The 14,363-nt window shown below is 42.0% G+C and overlaps 1 protein-coding gene and 1 long non-coding RNA gene across 8 annotated transcripts in view; one reads left to right on the top strand and one right to left on the bottom strand.

Annotated features, from left to right (window-relative positions):
• The window catches only part of LOC139263202 (spectrin beta chain, non-erythrocytic 1-like), a 451,700-nt gene that overhangs the window by 210,332 nt on the left and 227,005 nt on the right, over positions 1-14,363 (top strand). The gene's annotated exons all lie outside the window — the stretch shown is intronic.
• The window catches only part of LOC139263204 (uncharacterized), a 211,069-nt gene that overhangs the window by 187,800 nt on the left and 8,906 nt on the right, over positions 1-14,363 (bottom strand). Inside the window, exon 2 of the long non-coding RNA XR_011593064.1 lies at positions 9,224-9,328. This is a non-coding gene — a long non-coding RNA (uncharacterized lncRNA). The remainder of the gene's footprint in view (positions 1-9,223; positions 9,329-14,363) is intronic.

Here is a 14,363-nt window from a genome sequence, read left to right as displayed (position 1 = left end):
GGTGCATACCAAGTTACCAAAATATAATCTGCCATCCCCCCCTTTTCCCGCATGTGTGAATGTATGAACACATCGGCAATCCATGGAAGTAAGAATTTGGGCGCCACCACGCAGCTGTCATGGTGAACCCATATTTCTTCTGGATTTTTATAACATTGATCCTTCGTCCAGGTCAACACCTCCTCATACTGACCTGTGTCTGGAAGGCCAGCACATCTTTAATAGTGGGTAGTGGATCTGAGCAATTATTTTTTCCTCAGTGGAAACAATGACACCTGCATCCCCCTTTTGACAGAGCTGCTGACTTAGCTGCATTATCAGGTCTGGCGTTTCCAAGTGCCACCTCATTCATCTGGCCTGTATGTGCTTGGCATTTGATAATGGCAAGTTTTAAGGGGCATTGAATGGCTCGGAGAAGATTTTCTACTTGTTCTGCATTCTTGATAGTGGTTCCTGAAGAAGTCAGGTATCCGCGAATTTTCCAAATTTGTCCATAGTCATGTGTTACTAAAAGCATACCTGGAGTCAGTGTAGATATTAACTGTTTGTCCTTCAGCCAGAATACAGGCTCGAGTTAACGCAAACAATTCAGCTTGTTGGGCTGAAAAGGAGTGTGGAAGAGAGGCTGTTTCGACAGCATTAAACAGGGTTACAATTGCATAAGCCTCTTTAGGTTGGCCCCTATCATTTCGTAAGGCTGATCCGTCAACATAGTGCACTCGATCAGGGTTACAATTGGTACATCTGTTAAATTGATACATGGTTTAGTCACTAATTCGGTTACCATTTCACATGAATGGGGTTTGCCGTCTTCCTCTGTGTGGAGTAGAGTGGCTGGATTTAAGGTAGTACATCTTTTAATGATAAGGTTCGGATTTGATAACAGTTCAACTTCATATTTAGTGGTTCTTGCAGAAGTTAGGTGTTGAGTGGCACATTTAGTAAGTAAAATCTCAACAGAGTGTGAGATATACATAAAACGGTTTGATGATTTAGAGTTATTGTCTGAGCCTGTTGTACAGCGTAATATGCTGCTGCCAAAGCAGGAAGACATCCTGGTAGTCCACGTGCCACTGGATCTAGTTGGGTGCTGAAATACGCGATCGGTCGCTGCCTGTCCCCATGTAACTGAGTCAAAACAGATTGTGCAAAACCCGACTTGTGATGAACAAATAAGTTGACTGGCTTAGTGTAATCTGGTAATCCCAAGGCTGGTGCTGAAGTGAGGGACTGCTTAAGATTCTGGAAAGCATTCCAGAATACTTCATTCCAAATCAACTTTTCTGGTAGTGAGGGCATGGACATTTCTAACAATGGTCTAACGATCTTGGAATAACTCATAATCCATTGCCTGCAATATCCTGACATGCCAAGGAAATGTTTCATTTCTCTCTTGGTTATTGGTAGTGGAGCAGAGCAGATTGCTTTTACTCTGTCTTGTGTCAATTGTCTCGTATCTCTGACCAATTCGTGTCCTAGATACCGAACCCTTTCTGAGACAAATTGTAACTTCGCCTTTGACACTTTGTGTCCTTTCGAGGCCAAGGCTTTTAATAACACAAGAGAATATGTTTCCCAGGCTAATTTGAAGGGTGAGGCGAGCAGTAAGTCATCAACATACTGCACAAGTGTAGAACCTGCAGGTAAAATTACATCTTCCAGATCCTTCTTTAAGCATTGTGAAAATATAGTAGGACTTTCGGTAAATCCCTGTGGGAGTCTTGTCCATGTATATTGGCGTCCTTTATACGGGAAGGCAAACAGGAATTGGGGCTCTGGGTGAATGGGTATTGAGAAAAATGCTGAACATAGATCAATCACCGTATAATACGTTGAGATTGCCGGAATACTGGTAAGTATAGTCGCAGGATTGGGCATCACCGGATAAGTTGGGAATACAGATTCATTCACAGCTCGTAGGTCTTGGACAAACCTCCATTTGTCACTATTGGGCTTCTGAACCGGAGAAATCGGTGTGTTACACGGACTTCTCATTTATGCTTATAGTGATTCACAGATCACAGAATGCAAAGTACTTGTTTTATAATTGTGTGCCCAACTTCTGTTTTAGAAGCTGAACATCAAAAACTCCAATCTTTTGCTCTGTAACTTTAATTTTATGACAGTGTCTCATAAATTACATCTTTTTAAGCTCAGCTTCTGACGCAGAAGTTGTGCAATTTTATTAAAAAGGCTTCCAAACCCAAGATTTTCCAATACAACCAAAATGTTTATCAAGGAGAATCACCTGAAATATTTCAAAATCTCAATTCAAATTTTGTACTGCCAACCTTTTATTTAAAACTCTTTTTACTGAGCTAGAAGCTTTCGTGTCAAGGTTTTACACAAAGGAAAATGGGGGTGTCCTTCCCCAGCCTCGAGAGACCCACACAGGCTTTTTTTTAAAGGCATTACAACTTCCCTTCTCCGTTCTTTATCTCATTCCGAGACTAAATTTATTGTCTTTCAACCCAATGTAATCAATGATTGCATGTTTTCTTTTGACAAGTTAGCGTGTCGAAATTTATTATTTTTTTTAAAAACCAACAGGACCACACATTTTTTATCTTTTGCTCAACAAACCTATCCTTTGTGCATTTCCTAGCTCCGTAACTTATCATCCGAATAAATCCACACCTGCGTTTCTAACTTAAAATGTAATTCAATTCTAGGTTCACACGTTCTTAAAACTTCCCACATACAGGACAACACAACAAAGGGTTAAAAAAAAACTTCACTCTGTCCGAAAAAGTGGGTAGAGCTTAAACAGCAGACAGCTCCACCACTTTCTGAAGCAAGCTTTCAGACATATGAAAAATTCATTAATTCCCACCTCAAATATTCCACAGTCAAAAGTCACACAAGCACTCTCATTCAAAGACAGACATTCACAAAAGTCTCTCTTCATTCAACAAAGCTTATTGTTTGGCCAGCTCTATTTTTGGATCCATACGTCATTTAAGATAGTCACTATCAGGTTTTATTTTCCTTTTCTTACATTTGATTTACTTCCTCTGTTAATTTTACGTGGGCTCGAAGAATCGGAACCCAGGCCTTTTCTATTACTTTATTTTTTTACCTCTTCTATCTGGGTCTCTGTCTATAAGACACTCCTCTAGACATGTTATTCTTTCTAAATTAAATGAACCATCGGATGGAAATGGCCTGTTTCCATCCTTAGTCCATTTTACCCTTTTTTTTTTAGGTAGTCAATTGAAGACTGACCACAATTCTGGAGCATAAAATAGGCTGGTGTGCGCTTTGGTAGTGTTTTACTTGCTCCGGCACCCATTCTGGATGATTAAGGTTTTTCACAGTTTCTGATCTCACAAACCTTTCGGTCAACCAAGTTCCCTACGCCCATTTCTCCTGGCCATCACATGGCCTGAAAAGGCTCTTAATTTGGGCTCAGTCTGGGTGTGTGAGATATGTTGACATGAACCAACCGTAGTTGATCAATCAGTTACTGTTCCTTTTCTCAATCAATCCTTGTTTTTCCGAATCACAATTTTCCCTAGTGACTCTTCCCATTTCTCTAATTGCAATGTCGCACGAAAGTATTGAACACAACAGTATAACAAGGACAACTAGGACAATCAACATTCACGTGGGTATACAAATCATAGCCTTAAACTCTATCTAAACAAATAGTCAATTCTCAGTCTGCGTTGTACGCCACTACAGACCAAGTCCTTAACTTATCTTAATAAAATTTATGGTCCTATCACACAAGGACCCGGATCCTATCACACAAGGACCCTGTCCCTTCTAAGGCAGTCCTATCACACAAGGAGCTTTCCTTTAGGGACTTGTATTATCCTATCAAACCAGGATAATCTTCATTTATGGTCCTATCACACAAGGACCCTGATCCTATCACACAAGGATCATCTTAATTTATGGTTCTATCACACAAGGACCCTGATCCTATCACACAAAGATCATCGATCGATAGCGCTCTTTTTACCTTTTCCTAATGAATATCTCCCCGGGCTGTTTCAAGATCAGATATTTTCAGGATCAGATCCCTTCTGCCTACAAGCTGAGAAGGAAATGATTACAAAAATAACTTTAGCTCTTAAATGTCGAGTCTCGTAGATCGCAGTAACTCCACTGTGGACAACAGATTACATATGCGATTCAACAGTAAAGAGACCCCTTGTGAGCAAAAGGCTCACCTTATTCTGGCCAGTTAAGCCCTTCACTGAAGAGGCACTATGCTGGCATCTGTTTATTCACAGAGTAGAGAGTAATCGATCTCGGTGGAACCTCCAAGAAGTAACTGTCGAAATCTCAACTCTCAATATAAGACTCTAACACAATCAGCTCCGGTAGATGTTCCTTTAATAAGTTTTACTTGCAGCAAAGAAGAGTCTCACTCAGTCAAAGGCTAAGTGAAGACTCCCAATATGGTACAGTTTCACAAGGTATTTATACAGTAAAAAAACAAGTTATAGTTCCATCCTGTGTATTGGTTCTGCCTTTGCAGTCAGTGAAAACAGATAAAGAGTTAATGATTACCACATCCTTGTCTTGATATTTTTCCCAAATGTCTCCTTTGTCAGTGTTTTTGGTGGGCCAATCAGCGATAACTCGATTAGGGTGTGATAATGTGCTATCACCAGCTTTGCATTGTTTAGGATTGTCCAGTTTCCTGGCCAGTTATTTGGGCCCATGATTTCCATAGTGGTTGATTGGGTACTTGGCTTCTTGCATATTATGGATGAGTTCTGTACAAGAGATAATGGCTGGTAATTTGATTATCTCTTAGGAGGTGAATTGGTGCTGCATCTTTACAACCTTTATCCAGCCCTTCTAAGGTCTAGTATTGCGACAGACTACTGATAATACAGGGGAGCACAATGGGTGGTACTTGTCTCAGCAGGACAGTCTTAATGTTGTCTGGTGGCTATTAATCAGCTATCAGCAGTTTCCGTCAGGGTTAGCATGTTTATGCAAACAGACTGTCTGTTGCAGAAGTTTCTAGCAGGGCCGGGACTCCATTTTATTTTCTGGCAAAAAGGGTACAAAATACAGCGAAATGCAACTTTAAAACTCTCCACCGATTTTTTCTTCTCTGCGCCGATTTCCTTAAGTGTAGGGAAGGTTTTTCACAAGGGTGCAGTGCGCCGTTTTAGAGAAAAATCATACTTGGCCAAACTCGCTGAAATGGCCAGAAGTGGCACACATGGCAGGTTCTGCCCCCAGTGACGTAAAAAAAATTGGGAACTAAATAAAATCAGACGTACCTACTTTAGAATAGCGCAGAAACTTTGGCCAAACTTGCACATTATTGTCTGCTCCAAAAAAAAACTGTGTATGCCAAAAGAACAGTGCAGAATGGTGGCCAAAATACAGCCCATTATCAGCACCTGCTGTGCAAAAAAATGGGAGCAGTGGTTATGATCTGAAATCACAGACCTTCCCTTTTGCTCTTTCCTTCCCCCCCCCCACCCACCCTCACCACCCCCTTTCCCCGCCTATGTACTTGCTTAAGAACTGTTAAATCTCCAACTTCTTCCAGTTCTGACAAAAGGTCATTCTCTTCACAAGGTGCAGATATCCAATATGAAATGAACAATCTTTTAACAAGGTACTCCAATCCTTTTGGAAGTTCCTTCGTGATTTAAAAAAATTCAATGCTACAATGGTTGACAATAGAGTATTTAATAAAATACTGATGTCATTACAGATTATAGATCAGCACATTGAACTACATTATCTGTTTGACAACAGTTGTCAAATACAAAATAATATTGGGCCTGAATTTCCTGTAGCAGGGCATCGAACAGCATATGCCGTTAGTTAGACTTGCCTTTGCACTCTTCAACTCAAAACATTTTTGCCTACAAAGTTGCTGAAAGTGTGAGCTGATAACGGTACAGCGAGGGAAGCAGGGTATCTGGGACCTGAGTGAACAGGACAATCAATAAGGTATCTCCTTAATCAATCGGGTTAAGGATTGGGAAATACGACTGAGAAGAAGGGTAATTAGGTATAGAAAGAGAAATAAAGAGAGGGCAAGAAAGATTGGACTAAGAGAAAGAGGAAAAAAGACATAAAGGAAAAATCAGAGAAAATATGTTCCATTTAAAATTTGAAAGTTTTAAAATCTCCCCAAAATATTCAAAATCTGAAAGATGATATTCCAAACTTGTAATAGTTAATTTCTGGTGCCAGAGAGGTTGGCGGTAATTAACACCTATCACAGTGATTTAAAGGGCAAGACGAGACTTAACTTTCTGTAGCAAGTTTAATGGGTTATTAATGGGCAAATACAGCAAGTACCTAAAAGAAAAGGGGTGGCTAACGGCAAGATGCCATTTTCGCAAGATTAAAATGAGTGCAGTTTGTTCAGGCTGTGAAAAGAGGCTTTGCTGCATCCTTATATTTTTGACAATCCATCACAGTTTCTTCCAGCATGGCAGTTTTAGAATTTGCTGTATTTACACAAATCAAACTGCGTAGTACTCTTGATACAATGTGCGAGCATGTGGTTTATTTATGTCAGGCAGAACTGAGTAATGCAGTGACTTATAGCACTGACATTTCCTCTGTTGAGGCCTGAATATGAATACATTTCCAGTCAGCTAAATGACAATGTCCATTCTCTCACACCTATTATTAGTGTCATAACTGCAATGAATTCTGAATAGCTTAAGTGAGTTCCAAGTGGACATAAGTCCATGGCAGAAAACTGACACCTATTTGGCACTAATTCAGAAATGTTATTTAGGGAGGAAATAGCGACCGATAAGCAATGAATGGAAAATGGCACTGTATTTGCACAACTTAAGCTTACATTCACTGCATGAGCATCAATATACCTATTTTAATTTTTTTGCACTGAAATCCATACTGATGTCCTTTTCTATTATATGTATGTATGGAAAAGTCATTCAAGTGCTCTGTTGTCTGTTATTTTCGTGCGATGTTTGCTTTTAATGTTATGTAGTCTTTGATGAAAAAATTACCATTATTTTGCATAGGATGAATTTATTGGCCTGGAATTTGCAGTCAGCGGCATAACAAAGACATTTTCTGCTGGACTCGAAGAAAACTGCCCTCTGAGATCTCACGATCTCCGTGGCGAGAAGTTTGCCCTTCTCAACGAGTAAGAGATTGCAGTGCTCTTTCGTGGGGAATCCCTAACACGATCTGTTGTGATGTCAACAAGCTGTCTGAGCAGGCAATCACAATGCAGAATGCTCACAGAAAACAAGCAGGAAATGAGAACTTGCTTTCATCCTGACTTTTTAAAAATGTTAGAGAGAAAAACAAAAATGGAGCTCTCACATGGGGATAAGGTAGAACGTAAAATAATCATGAACAAACCTTAAAAAAAATACATATATTTTTTTTAAGTTTCTTTAAAAATTGCAATTTTTATCATCATGGAGACATTTGACACTCAACAAAATTATAAATAGTATTCCAGAGCTAAAATGTTTGTTTAGCAATCAATACACTGTTAAAACCCCAGTATTTAGATGCGCTACACCCTGAAGTTGCGGTCAGTTTCAAAGGGATGCTAACAGCGAATGCTATGAGTTTGCCATTATTACCCACCGCAAATTCCGGCCCATTGGGTTTTCACTGCAAAACATAAGAACATAAGAACATAAGAATTAGGAACAGAAGTAGGCCATCTAGCCCCTCGAGCCTGCTCCGCCATTCAACAAGATCATGGCTGATCTGGCCGTGGACTCAGCTCCACTTACCTGCTCGCTCCCCGTAACCCTTAATTCCCTTATTGGTTAAAAATCTATCTATCTGTGAATTGAATACATTCAATGAGCTAGCCTCGACTGCTTCCTTGGGCAGAGAATTCCACAGATTCACAACCCTCTGGGAGAAGAAATTCCTTCTCAACTCGGTTTTAAATTGGCTCCCTCATATTTTGAGGCTGTGCCCCCTAGTTCTAGTCTCTCGGACCAGTGGAAACAACCTCTCTGCCTCTATCTTGTCTATCCCTTTCATTATTTTAAATGTTTCGAAAAAGATCACCCCTCATCCTTCTGAACTCCAACGAGTAAAAACCCAGTCTACTCAATCTATCATCATAAGGTAACCCTCTCATCTCCGGAATCAGCCTAGTGAATCGTCTCTGTACCCCCTTCAAAGCTAGTATATCCTTCTCTGTACCCCCTCCAAAGCTAGTATATCCTTCAGAAACACACATTTCCATTGCAGAGATGTAGAAAATATAACCAACAACACAGCTACAAGAACATAAGAACAAAAGAAATAGAAGCAGAACTAGGCCAGACAGCCCATCGTGCCTGCTCAACCAGTCAATAAGATCATCGCTGAACGTTTACATCAACTCCACTTTCCCACCCTAGCCCCATATCCCTTGGTGCCCAAAACACTATCGATCTCAGTCTTGAATATACTCATTGGCTGAGCATCCACAGCCTTCTGGGGTAGAGAATTCCAAAGATTCACAACCCTCTGAGTGAAGACATTTTCCTTCATCTCAGTGCTAAATGGCTGACCCCTTAACCTGAGACTATGACCTCTGATTCTAGACTCTCCAGCCAAGGGAACTAACCTCTCATCATCTAGCAGTATACAGGCATTTGAGAGAAAAAAGAACAGCCCATTTGGAATGTGTGTATGTGTGAGAGATGGGTTAAATAGAACAGTTTAAACAAATTAGAATGCATTAATTTTGCAACTGCTTACTACTGTTTACTGTAATTGCATTATTACTGAAATGTTCACTTTACCTAAAGGAAGTAGTTTGTGTCAAAATCCAAGTGATACGGATAAAGTTTGCAGTGAAGAATACAGTTTAATAGATAAAAGTCTCCTTCCAACAATGCATACAACTTACACTGACTTGTGACTTTTCTACTGGATCATTTCCAGCCAATGACAAATAAATCACAAAATGTCACATCAGGTAGAGAGTTAAGATCAAACATTTTAATGTATTTAAACACTTTAATGTATTTGTCAGCTTCATCAGGGGAAGTTTGGATTTGAAGCTCTCAATCTCGTTACTGGTTCTGGTTTGTGTTAGATTGAAATTCTAACTGTCAATTGGACAATCAACAGCGTATTTGATTATTAGAGAGGCAGCAAAAATTAATAACTGTCTAATCAGTGCCAATTCAGTATCTGCAACTTTTTTTTCCCTACATTTTTATATCAGATTTGTATCTGGCAAACAGCTTCAAGTTGTTTGCTTTTTAGCTCAGAGTAATGGCCCACTGACCTCGAAGAAAGCTGACCGCAAGGACCTAGTGATCTCTGTGATGTGGATTTCACCTTTCTCGACATTAATTTCATTCTGGCGTCATCTATCGGAGATTTCCAGTGTCTAGAAACAATGATGTCATCAAGTAGGTTAAGCATCCAATCACATTGAAGAATTCTCACAGACAGCAAACCAGGAAGTAAAAGGCAGGTTTTATCATTCACTTTTTAATACTTTTACAGAAAGCTAAATAAAGTTATGGATTAAGGTAGAAGCTGAAATATCATAACCAAACTTAAAAAAAAAACTTTTATTATTTAAAAAATGACATTTTTATCATCTTGCAAAAATAAAGATTTCAAAAATAACACCCGGCTACTATTCTCTGCTGCTAACCGTCGCCTTAAACCCCTCTCCCGTCTCCACCACACTCGCCTCCAACAACAAGTGTGAGGAGCTCATGGACTTCTTTGTCTCAAAGATTGAGACCATCCGATCAGCTGCCTCTGCGAGTTCCCTTCCTTCCCCTAGCCCACAGGGCCAAACTTCATCTGAGGCTCCCACCTACCCTAGCCATGAATTCATATCTTTCTCCAGTTTCACTTTGATCTCCCCTCTTGATCTCTCCAAACTCATCTTGTCCATGAGACACACTTCCTCTTCTCTTGACCCTATTCCCACTAAACTGCTGACCACCCAACTTCCTTTTTTGGCTCCCATGTGAGCAGACATTGTTAATGGTTCTCTCTCCTCAGGTACTGTTCCCCTCGCCTTCAAATCTGTCGTCATCACCCCTCTCCTCAAAAAAACAACCCTTGATCCCACTTTGCTTGCTAGCTATCGCCCCATCTCCAACCTCCATTTCCTGTTCAAAGTACTTGAACGTGTTTTCGTTTCCCAAATCCGTGACCATCTTTTCACGAATTCAATGTTTGAATCCCTTCAATTTGGTTTTCGCCCCTGCCACAGTACCGAAATGGCTCTCATCAAAGTCACAAATGACATCCTTTGTGACTGTGACAAAGGTAAACTGTGTCTCCTCGTCCTTCTGGACCTGTCTGAGGCCTTTGACACAGTTGACCACTCCATCCTCCTACAACCCCTCTCCACCAATGTCCAGCTAAATGGGACTGCACTCGTCTGGTTCCATTCTTATCTCTCTAATCGTAGACAGAAAATCACCTGCAATGGCTTCTCTTCCCACTCCCGCATTATTACCTCTGGTGTCCCCCAAGGATTTGTTCTTGGACCCCTCTTATTTCTCATCTATATGCTGTCCCTTGATGATATCATCTGAAAACACGGAGTCAGTTTCCACATGTACGCTGACGACACCCAGCTCTACCTCTCCACCACTTCTGTCAACCCCTGCTTGGTATCTAAATTGTCAGATTGCTTGTCCGACATTCAGTACTGGATGAGCAGACATTTTCTACAATTAAATATTGGGAAGATCAAGCCATTATCTTTGGTCCCCACCACAAACTGCATTCCCCAACCATTGACTCTATCCCTCTCCCGAGCATCAATCTGAGGGTGAACAAGACTGTTCGCAGCCTAGGTGTCATATTTGACCTTGAAATGAGTTTCCAGCCACATATCCGCGTCATAACTAAAACCGCCTTTTTCCACCTCTGGAACTTTCCCTGCCTCCGCCCCGCCTCAGCTCTTCTGCTGCTGAAACGCTCATTTGTGCCTTTGTTATCTCTAGAATTGACTATTCCAACTCACTCCTGCTGAGCCTCCCACATTCTACACTGCATAAACTTGAGGTCATCCACAACTCAGCAGCCCGTGTACTAATCCGCACCAAGTCACAATCACTCATCACCCCTGTGCTTTCTGACCTACATTGGCTCCCAATTAAACAACACCTCAATTTCAAAATTCTCATCCTTGTTTACAAATCACTCCATGGCCTTGCCCCTCCCTATCTCTGTAATCTTTTTCAGCCTCACAACCCCACAAAATGTCTGTGCTCATCAAATTTTGGCCTCTTGAACATCCCTCATTATAACTGCTCAACCATCGGTTGGCGTGCCTTCAGCTGTTTAGGCCCTAAGTTCTGGAACTCCCTCCCTAAACCTCACCATCTCGCTACCTCTTTTTCCTCCTTTAAGACACTCCTTAAAACTTACTTCCTTAAACAAGCTTTTGGTGATCTGCTTTAATTTCTTTTGTGGTTCGGTATCACATTTATTTGTTTTGTCTTGTAACACTGCTGTGAAGCACCGTGGGACATTTTACTACATTAAAGTCGCTATATAAATAAAAATTATTATTATTATCTATTGTAGGAAATGAGACTCCACGAATAAAATTAGTTTTCCAGGGTCTGAGAGGTTGGTCAGCAGTAATTATGACTTTATACACCATTAAAAAAAATCAGTTACACCTCATTAAACAAGGCTTAACTTTTTAAAGGGATTTTACAGCGAGAATAGAGCGTGAAAAACTGATGTTCACATCAATTCATTGATTGTGTTGATTGTATCTGCAAGGACTGCAACAGCGCCCCCTGTGGAGGAGCAAGGTATCACCAAAAGAAACTTCAGGATTTCTATGTTTAACTGCGCATGTGCGAACTCTAGAGGTTATTGTCAGTATTACAGAGCGAACGCTGACAATTTCCTCGTCATTACAACCACAAACTGTGGCCAATGGATCTTTCACGAAATTGAAATTTGAAGAAATGTGTGGTGTCAGTTTGAAATTAAAAGATCTATTTTCTGGCTGGTGGCAATGGTCCTGTTGATACAACTTTCTGGCTGAATAAATGACCAGATAATCACATTTTGTTGGTGAGGAAGGTTTTGAATTTTAACCTACCTTAGACTTCTCTTTTTCCAGACCCAGATTTGTAGACATGTAAAGGCTGAAGTTTGCAGGGCCTTCCTGCTATGTAAGTTTGTTTGCCCCTATCATCCACTGCTTTGTTTTGGAAGAAGAGATGTTGAAGTTAGAAGCGCATATTGAAACATCCAAGTATCCACCCTGCATCCCAGCCTTCTGTGTGCAAATAAACATGATTCATGCAGGTTCTGTTCCAATCTTCCTTTGTGGTTTACCTTTATGGATGCTTTGTATACAACCTCAGTCAACTTTCCCTATCTACTTTGTATAGGTCAATGCCGAGTAACTTTAGTTTGGCAGATTTTCTGATTCTGCAAAACTCTTTCTTTTCTTCCCAGCCCCTTTGGATGTTGGACACTGCCTTGAGCCTGTCTTGGCATCTTCTACGAATTCCAGTTGGTTCTCCTGTGGGAAGGACTCCCTTCTCTGTCAAACCCGCTGTTCACCCACTTCGTGCAGCAACAGCATTGGAGAATACAAGGGCTTTTTGGGTGCATTAAATCATTTTACCACCTTCCCTGTTCTGTATTACATTGGGCCAGAAACTGCGATCGGAGGCTTCCTGCGGGTGGATGCCTCCGACCAAAATTTTTTTAATGAAAATACCTGGTGGTCCCGGAGGAACGAACATTTCTGCTCCAAGAGCTAGATGCACAGGCCAGCGCAGAGGCCCACGCCTCCCTAGAGTGTACGGGCATCCTGGGATCACGTGGGCCTGGACAACCAATGAAATGGAGTATTCTCAGCAATAGAATTGAGTTCCATTTGTACGGAGCTCCCATTACTATGAATGTGGATACCCCCAAAAACACAAACACAATACATAAATTTAAAAAACACCTCACGTATTTGAAATTAATTGAAATTGAATTCAATTAAATGTTTTTATTCTTTGAGTTTTTTTAAATATGTTTTGATAGGGTTAAAAATAAACTTTCCTCAAAGGACAGGGTTTTTAATATAAAAATTAGTGCTAACATTTAATTTTTCTATCTTTTAAAACACTTACTGCTTTTACCAGGCATAAGAATTTTAAGGGTATTCATTGGCCAAATAGCACAAATCTCCGCCCGCGAAGGCCCTTCTGGGGATGTGTGCGTTTGACAGATTGCAAGTGCTGGGTTTAGGCTTTGCGTGCCTAAACCCGGAACCTGCGGTGCCTCTTCGGGCATGTGCGCACATCGTATGCACCCGGAGAGGACACAATTTATAGCCCATTATAGTCCTCTTTAATGTACAGCTGCAGGTCTTAAACAAGGATGTGTTGATTTGTACTGCCAAAATGGCCACTATGCTCCATCCCTTGTCTATGATTGGTCCCCTTGGAGGATAAGCCACACCCTGAAGTTTCACAGGAATGTGTCACTGGAACTGCCCATCCCAAGGTCTCACTGACTTTGCAAATTGTAACTCGATCAACTTTGACTTCCTGAAGCGACAGAGGACAGAGCTCCCCAGAAGACAGCAAGGGCCAGCCAAAGTCCTGTACCCCAGTTCAAGTGCATGAGTGCATGCCTCCCCCAGCCGAAGTGCCTTATTCCAGTCCAAGTACATCCCTCCCCCAGCCAAAATGCCTTACCCCGGCGCAAGTACATCCTTCACCTCCTCCCCCACCCCCCGCCCTCGCCCCCGGCGATAGATGGGGCATTGTGTACAGATTGTTAACAGGTTTATTGGGTATGAAGTGAATAGTGACAGTGTCCTGAATCCTGGATACCATCCACTCCAACAATGGGCATTGTAGGGGGTTGGAAGAAGGTGATCCGTCTTCCCTGAGTCCCATCTCTCCCCTCTAATCACGCCCCCCCCACCCTCCATGTCTCTCTCTCTCTCTCTCTCTCCCCCAGTCTCTCTCTCCCCTCCCCTCTCTCTTTCTCCCCCAGCCCTTCTCTCTTTCTCCCCCAGCCCTTTCCCTCTTTCTCCCCCAGCCCCTCTCTCTTTCTCCCCCAGCCCCTCTTTCTCTCCACCAGCTTCTCTCTCTTTCCCCCATCCTCTCTCTCTCTCCACCAGCTTCTCTCTCTCCACCAGCTTTTCTCTCTCTCTCCCGCAGCCTCTCTCTCGCTCTCCCCCAGCCTCTCTGTCTCTCCCCACCCAGCCGCCCTCTCTCCCCCTCTCTCTCCCCAGCCGCTCTCTCTTTCCCCCAGCCCCGCTCTCTTTCTCTCCCCCAGCCCCCCTCTCTCTCTCTCCCTCAGCCCCTCTCTCTTCCCCAGCCCCTCTCTCTCTCTCTCTCTCTCTCTCTCCCCCAGCCTCTTTCTCTCCCCCCAGCCTCTTTCTCTCCCCCCAGCCTCTTTCTCTCCCCCCAGCC

This window comes from Pristiophorus japonicus, chromosome 4 (assembly GCF_044704955.1).
Source record: "Pristiophorus japonicus isolate sPriJap1 chromosome 4, sPriJap1.hap1, whole genome shotgun sequence".
In the NCBI taxonomy this organism is placed as follows: Eukaryota; Metazoa; Chordata; class Chondrichthyes; family Pristiophoridae; genus Pristiophorus; species Pristiophorus japonicus.
Note: the sequence above shows the minus strand (reverse complement) of the source record. Positions and strands in the feature narration are given on the sequence as shown.